The sequence below is a fragment of the Balaenoptera musculus genome, chromosome 19, assembly GCF_009873245.2.
Source record: "Balaenoptera musculus isolate JJ_BM4_2016_0621 chromosome 19, mBalMus1.pri.v3, whole genome shotgun sequence".
NCBI lineage: Eukaryota > Metazoa > Chordata > Mammalia > Artiodactyla > Balaenopteridae > Balaenoptera > Balaenoptera musculus.
The window spans coordinates 60,402,633-60,410,549 of record NC_045803.1 but is presented as its reverse complement, the minus strand read 5'-3'; the positions used below and the strand labels follow the sequence as shown (position 1 = coordinate 60,410,549).

At 60.8% G+C, this 7,917-nt stretch overlaps 1 long non-coding RNA gene across 2 annotated transcripts; it reads left to right on the top strand.

The window, feature by feature from the left end:
- Positions 1-911: 911 nt before the first annotated feature.
- Positions 912-7,581, top strand: LOC118885649. Of its 2 annotated transcripts, XR_005017525.1 has the most exons (5): positions 912-1,590; positions 4,246-4,357; positions 4,667-4,779; positions 5,349-5,432; positions 7,056-7,581. It is a non-coding gene; the product is annotated as an uncharacterized LOC118885649 (long non-coding RNA). The 2 variants fall into 2 exon arrangements; XR_005017524.1 differs by lacking the exon at positions 7,056-7,581 and having other exon boundaries at positions 5,349-5,732.
- Positions 7,582-7,917: the final 336 nt, after the last annotated feature.

The window sequence follows — 7,917 nt, the reverse complement described above, 5'->3', positions numbered from 1 at the left end:
CCTCGGGCCGGGGCTGGGCTGGGCGCCGGGCGGTCGTGGGGTGGGGGCCGCCTCGGGCAGGCCGTTGGCATCGGTGGGAGGGCTGAGTTAGGAGCTGTGGGGAGGAGGCTCACGGGGGACACCTGGGCCCCGGGTGCCTCCCGCCTGGCGCACAGCGTCACCAGGCAGCGGGCAGCCTGGCACCTGAGGGCCCGGGATTCCACCCCTGCCCGCCGCCCTCACTGCTGGGGTGGAACACCGCTGTGTCTCAGGGCTGGAAGGCATCCTCGGCTGCGGGCGGGCCCAGAGGCAGGGGGCCCTGGTTTCTATATATGTAACATTCCCAGCTACAGGAGGCTCAAAAGCAATCAGGGATCGGAATGTCCTCGGCAGAGACACGGGACTTTCAAACCCAGGGAAGGGTCTGGGTGGTGACCCGGCCCAGCTCGGGGCTGGCTGCGCTCATTGGTTTCAGGGTTCTGGGGTTAGGGTGGGAAGTGGGGAACAGCCCGGTCAGCGCTGGCAGGCGCCTGGCAGTCCCATCGCCAGCCGGGGAGGGCACACACAGCTGGGCCCACCCTGGCTCCCCGAAGCCCGGGCGGGGGCACAGGGGGGCGTGCACAGCCGCACTCCCGCCTGCCCTCTGCCCTGGCCGACTCTGAGTGGGGACAGCCCCCTAGTCGGGGCACTGCTGTGAGGAGCTCAGATGCCGGTACTGCGAGGAAGGGGACGTGGCCATGGGGCCTGGGTCGGGGGCGCTCCCCACCTCAAAGTTCAAGGGGATCCAGAGTGAGGAGGGGGTGGGGATCTAAGCAGAGGCTGCAGAGCTAGGAGGCCCCCTGCTGAGGCTCTGGAGGAAATCAACTCCCTTGACCCTCCCCTGCGCGGGTGCGGGGTGAATGGCACCGGGAAGGGAGGGCCCGGGAGGAGAGGCGGGTCAGGGTGGAGAAGGGCTGAGTGTCCCCCCCTGGGCACTGTGGACCAGGGCCGGGGGAGGCAGCCAGGTGCAGCCCCTCCCTGGAGGACGACGTCCCAGTTCCACATGTGGGGTGGCACCACTCCGGGGGCACAAAGGCTGGAGAGCAGAACTTCCCCACTGGGTCTGCCCGGGCCCCGGCATAGCCGGACGGCCGGAGGGCCAGAGGCACTGAGGACGGGGTGCGGGAGGGAGATTTCTGCTTTTGATATTATTACTCTTTGTACTGTTTGAAAATTTTAGCATGTGCATTAACATGGAAAAATCATATTAATTAAACCAGAAACAGAGGGTTCAAGCGGGCTCTGCACAGAGATGGGGGTCTGGGTACCTTAGGGCCCCAACCCAGCCCTGAGCCCTCCGTTCACAGGGGTGTCAGGTGAGACCCTACATGCTGGCTCAGGCTCCCCCCTCTCACCCACCTCCCCCCGCCACCGTGGGGCTGGCCGGCCAGGAGTCCCCGAGGGAGGAGGCTCAGGGATTGCCAGCAAGTGTGTGGACACGGGAGCCCCGTCTGCTGCACTGCACCCTTCCTGCTTTCACATCTGTGACCCTGGGGGACACATCTGTCCTTCTGAAAGTCCCCAGAGAGAAACCACGCCTCGTCAGCCTGAGCCTGGGGAACGCCCAGATGGGTGAGTCAGCAGTAATCTCCAGGGGACGCCCCTCGGAGAGGCTTCCTCGGGAGGCCTGGGGTCAAAGGACGCACACCGCCACGGCCGGCTGCCCTTCCTTCTGGGGTTGGGGTGTCCTGGGCCACCAAACACTGGCCAGCACGGTCCAGCTCACAGAGCCGGCACCTGGGCCTGGCAGGGGGACATCTCCATCTGTCCCAGGGTGGCTGCTGGGGCCTGGGAAGGGCTGCCAGGCTCAGACAGAGGCCGCGTGGCTCGCAGTCAGAACCGGGCTGTGTGACGCGCGCTGACATTCTTAGTCTTGCCTTTGCCAGGGTCTGGCAGGATGTGTGATGGGCAGGGGCTCCCCGTTTGTCGCCCCCGAGGCCCCATCCTCACTGGGTTTGATTTGTCTCACTCCCTCATGTGTCCTCAGCTTCCAGGACAAGCCAGGACCACAGAATGTGTGACAAAGCAAAGGCGGGCACAGGGGTGGGGGCAGCCTCCAGTGCGCTCCCTCCTCCAGGCTGGCCTCCGGGCTCCTCCCCTCCTGCGCCTGTGGCCACTGGATGAGCTCCTGTGAGGGACACCGGGTCTCTTGTTGGCTGGTGGGCTTCTGTATTTGAGCATGAGACATCCCAGGAACGTTTAGACAGTGCCCGAGGGTCCTGCCCAGGGCTGCCAGGCTACCCTCCCTGTGGGCCTCACAGGCAATCCCGAGGCTGGGAGCACCTCCCACAAGGGGGTTAGGTCTGGGGGCCCCACCAGCTGTTCCTTCAGCAGATCCCTTCCCTGCAGAGACCCCCATCTTGGGGCGCCGCCCGTTTACACCCCCTGTCCAGCATGGCAACAGGGAAGCCGTGTCCCGGCCCGGCCGCCCCGCCACAGGGCAGGGTAGTCACTGGGCTGGACCAGGGCAGGGCAGGCGAGGGCCTCCCGCTGGGGCCGGCCTCCCCCTGAACTGTAGGATGGGGACAATGGTGCTCGGCACAGGGACCCTCTAGATTTGAAGGAGACGCTCGTGGGAAAATGCTCGGGGTCTCCTAAGCGCTGTGTGGCGGCCGCCCTGTCCTGTCTGTGAAACAGGCCTGGAGCCCCAAGCTCAGCCTGAGGCTGGTGGACACTCGGGGGTGAGACCAGGGGCTCGGGGCCCCCTAGGGCCACCCGTGGTCCTCAGACCCACACCCCGCGACATGGGCCCCAGGTGGCCCTGGCAGCTGTCCCCACCCCCGCCCCTCCACTGCTGTCCTCTGGTGGCTGGTCGGGCCACACGGTGTTGCCCGGAGGTCGTGCCTGTGGGGCAGCCCCCTGCATGCTCTGAGGGTCCGGAGGGCAGCACAGGTGCGGCCCCCCCTTTCCCAGCCCTGGAAACCGAGGCACGGGCCACACGCACCCAGGCCACATGGCTCAGAGCTGCAGGTTCCTGGACGGCAGTGGGCAGGGCAGACAGCAGGGCAGGCAGGCAGAATTGCAGAACAGGAAGGCTTCCTGGAGGAGGAGACAAGCTAGCTGAATCTCGAAGGGCAGGTGGCCAGGGAGAAAGGTTCTAGGCGGAGGACAGCAGAGATGTGGGAGAGGGAAAGCTGCAGGGGCCTGCAGGGGCCTCACCGGCCTCAGCGGGTCTGGACCGAACCCTAAGGACAATAGAGAGGCTACTGACTCAAGCCCGCCTTGTCAGGGGATGTGCACAAACATTCAGTGCACAGCAGACAGCACGCGAGCCGTATCGCAACCAGGCCGTCACAACCGCAGCACAGAGGGCAGCCGTGACCTCCACCCCTAGGTGAACGGACCCACAGGTTATAGCGCGTCCACGCGTGGAGCCTGACACAGAATGAACGGGAACTGTGGACACACAACAACATGGCTGAACGCTGTGAAGAAGGACAGAAGGACACTCAGCCTTAGTCCCTGGGTGCAGGGTCCTGGGATGGGTAACCCGGGCGGTGGGATGGTCGGGAGGGGCTGTGGGTTGGTGAGGGCGCAAGGGAAGTTTCTGGGGGAGACGTGTCATGTCTCATCTACGTAATGATCGCGTCACGTGTGAACACGTGAACACTCAGAGAACTGGACTTCTGTCCCTGGAGGTTTGAGGGTCACGGGCTGACTTTCTCTAGGAAAATCTGAAGGACGGGGTTCAGGAGGTGGCAGGCAGGTCAGGGTGCACTTTGCAGTTTGGTGGACAAGGAAGACAAAGACTAGAGGCCTGCGCCTTCCCTGGGCCCCGGGAGGCCAAGGGGCCAGCTGCGGGCCACGCCGGCAAGGGGGAGAAAGGGCCCACACGAGGCAGAGCAGCTTTGGACTTGGGCCCCGCCCCAGGGCCGCTTGCAGGTCCAGTCAGAGCCCAAGTCCTCCCGCCAGCCAGGCCGATGCTGGCCTGATTACAGCTGCATTTTCCCAAACACAGTCACGTTCACAGGCCTGGAGGTCACACCTCTGGAGGCCACCATCCCACCCACTGCAGGTGGGTCTCATTAGTGCCCCATTTCACAGATGGGCTCATGGGTGCCAAATGGCCTGCGGAGGCCACCCAGCTGGCAGGTGAGCTTCAGACCAGGGGGTGCAGAGACCAGTACAGGGACCCCCCTCGCAGGGACGTGTGCCTCATCCAGGCGGGGCACGAGGGGGCTGTGTGCCCTGAGGTCACTCTGGGACACTGCCCTGCCCTCCACGCAGGAGGGCGTCACACAGGCCCTGAAATGCCAGGCCCAGGAGACCCCTGACACGTCCTTCTCACGGGAGGAGGATGTCACAGGAAAAGGGCAAAGCAGCGTGACAGAGGGGAGAGGTGAGCGGCCCCCGATGGGGGACAAACTTGCTGAGACCCCCGGGCAGCCTCGGAGGCCGGCCTGCACTGGCACCCCCATCGCAGAGCCGGGCTCTCCCAGGCGCCCCATGGACCAGCCCGGGCTGGGTGTCAGGGACCCAGGGGTGGGGGCCGGCAATGGGGGCGCTTCTCTCCGGGAGCCAAGAGCTGGGCTGCCGCCCACACCTCCTGAGGGAAGCCCTGCAGCCAGGCCGGAGAGCGGGCTGTCCCTGTCCTCCCCGCTTGCTCTGGGGACTTTTTGTTCGATCGTTTCTTTTCCTTTCGTCGCAGAACGTTGCCATCAGATTCCACCTTTTATCTCGGATAATTCTTCCCGAGCACTTCGGCTCCCCGGGACACCTGAGGACGGGGGTGCTGGACGCGCCTGTGGCCTGTCTGTGAAGGTGACGGTGGGCGGGGGGAGGGCGGCACTGTCCCTGCTGGGGGCCCGGAGGGGACAAACCCCACCCGCTGCCCGCAGGGCCCGGCTGGTGGGACTGTCCAGGCCCAGGAGTGACTTATCCGAGTCACACCGCGAGCTAGTGATCAAGGCGGGGCCAGGGGCTGGCTCTCTGGGGTCACTACAAGAGGGTCGTCGGTTCAGGAAAAATAAGGCTGGAATTCGGCCTCCAGGCCCTTTAAATGGAAACAGCTGGACTGAATCCGAGTCAACGGGGCACCAACCAACCGTGGAAGCCAGATTTCAATCAGTGATAACTACCGCGAAAGGGCAAGAATCCCACGTTGCAGTCACTGCGTTTGTGCCGAGCAAGGCGGCTGAGGGGGTGAGCCGGGCTCAGCCTTTGGGGAGCAGGAATCTACAAAAGCGGGAAGGGGCCCCCAGGCACTGGCCTTGGGAGTTGGCAAAGGGCAGGGTGCTTGGGGTGTAAGAAGGAGGTACTGCTCCCCAGCCCGACCTCTCCACGTTGAAGAAATTCTTGTTTGCTTTTTTCTTGTTTGCTTTGTTCTCCAGACAGTAATGCATAGCAGACGCCACCGCTCAACAGGAATCTTGACCTCTGACCCCACAGACCCCGAAGTTCCCTCAAACTCCTTGGTGAGCGTCTGCTACTGTGGCCTGACCCCCATTTGCTGGCAAGCCCCCCAAAGTCACGGGCAGTATCTGTCTTGCTCACAACTGTATCTCTCAACCAGGCATAAAGTATACATTCCAGAAACATCAGTGGACAGATTGCTAACAGCTTTGGTTACCACTTTATCACGTGGAAGAATATCTGTGGGAAAATTGGTGCTATTTTTTATCCACCAAATGTTCAAAAGTGAGGGAACGGGGTGGGGGATGGACCCAGCGTTTTCTTTCCTTTTCTTTTTTTATAAATTTATTTATTTGTTTTTATTTTTGGCTGCCTTGGGTCTTTGTTGCTGCGTGTGGGCTTTCTCTAGTTGCAGCGAGCAGGGGCTACTCTTTGTTGCGGTGCGTGGGCTTCTCATTGCAGTGGCTTTTCTTGTTGCGGAGCGGGGGATCTAGGCGCACAGGCTTCAGTAGTTGTGGTTCATGGGCTCAGTAGTTGTGGCTCGCGGGCTCTAGAGCGCAGGCTCAGTAGTTGTGGTGCACAGGTTTAGCTGCCCTGCAGCATGTGGGATCTTCCCGGACCAGGTATTGAACCTGTGTCCCCTGCATTGGCAGGCGGATTCTCAACCACTGCACCACCAGGGAACCCCAGACCCAGCGCTTGCCTCCTTAATGAGCGCCGTGCTGCGTGAGAGAGCTGGGTGGGTGCCGGCTGAACAGCGGCCGCTCAGGACTCACTGCCCTGCTTAGGACACGCGAGAAAGGTCAGCCCATGGAGACAACAGCCCATCAAACCCGTGGGATTTTAGTAAATTGTATTCAGACAAGGATAGAACCATCTGAAAAACAGGTCAGGTTGGACTCCCCGCCTCATATTCTACAAATCAGAAAGCACTGGAAGGGAGCAGATAGAGGGCATTAGAGAAAAACACAGACGCACGGCCAACACACCCCAGGAGAGTATCAAAGACCAGTGACAAACTAGGAAAACACATTTCTAATAATGCTTACAGCACAAAAGGCCTTAATAAGTCATTTTTTAAAAAGAAGCAATCCAACAGAAAAACGGGCAAAGGGCATGAACAAAGAGATGACCAAAAAGAAAAAAAAGCTGAATGAGAAAAAGGCAACTTAAACTACGGCAAGATTCTTGTACCAATCTGACTGGCAAACTCCAAAAGTTAGTTAAAATCAAACTGCATTTGCCCTGTGAACGAGGAGCCCCACTTTGGGAAACCGACCCCACAGACACACCGCACACACACACAAGACAGTGTCTCTGCCACAGGGTTCACTGCCCCATGTTCACCTGGACGAGAATGATTTAAAAACTGAGGTATTCTCTGCAGCTGTTGAGAAATGAGGACGCTCTCTGTATACTGACGAGCAGAAGTCAGCAGGACGGTCCAGAGGGAGGGGTGGACACACCTGTAATTAGTTACTGCAGATGATGGTACCTGGCTGGAGGCCCAAAGTGGCGGGAAGGCCACCAGTAGGATGTCCAGACCCACCTTGCCAGGACTTGGATTTCTTTGTACCACGTGAGGGTGTTACTGTGCTCACTGCTTACAACAAATATGTCTTTTAATTAGGTGACAGCCATGGTTTTAGATGGTAAAGACGTGTCTGTCCTCTTCTGTTCTTGAGACCAACAGGGAAGCCGGCTCTGTGTCCTTCCCCCCGCGCAGCACTTCGAGACGGGAAAGCGAAGCCATGGTTCCCTTCTCGATCATCCTCAAGAAGGGGCCGCACGCTCTTCTGGTCCTGGTGGGGTCGGGGTTGACCCTTTCCCACCTCCCCTCCAGAGCAGCGTCCACACCCAGGGGGCCGGAGGGGGGTTGTTGGGTGGCCCGCCTCTGTCATCTGACCCCAAATACAGCTCAGTCCCAGCCCCCTGGCTGCAAGCCCAGAATTTTCCAGTTTGGGGCCTTTCTGGGCCAACCTGAGTGGGTAAGGCGTCCTCCAAGACTGGCAGACAGGCAGAGCCAGGAGAGTTGCTTGGTGGGTGGGGTCTCGGACGGTTCGGGGGGTGCCCGGGGGTTCTGTCTTCCCCCTGGAGCTACAGAGGGTATGGGGGGCTCTCAGGGACCCCAGACCCAGGGAGCGCCATTCATGCTCCCAGACTTCTGTCTTTATGGTGGGCTATTCATGCTGGGGGTCGTCAGACAGGACGAAAAAGGCTCATCTTAGCCCTTTCAGTGGGATCTCAGGACCCATCGCTCCCCTGCTGGGCCGTGTACAGAAACACTTGTTATAAATGTTCCTTAAAGACTTTTGACGGGCGTAATTATACTGTGCTGTGTTTCAAGCGTGGTCAACGTTGAGCATACACATTAAAGCCCCTGCTTCTCCTCCTTGGCGGCCTGGGAAGTGTAGGCTCTTGCCCTCTGAGGGCACCTCGTGGCTGTAATGGGACTGCTCCAGGCCCCGGAACCGCCCCCTCACCAGCCTGTCTCAGGGCCTTGAGCAGACCCCCTGCCCTGCGAGCTCCTCTGACTGGTCCAGAGTT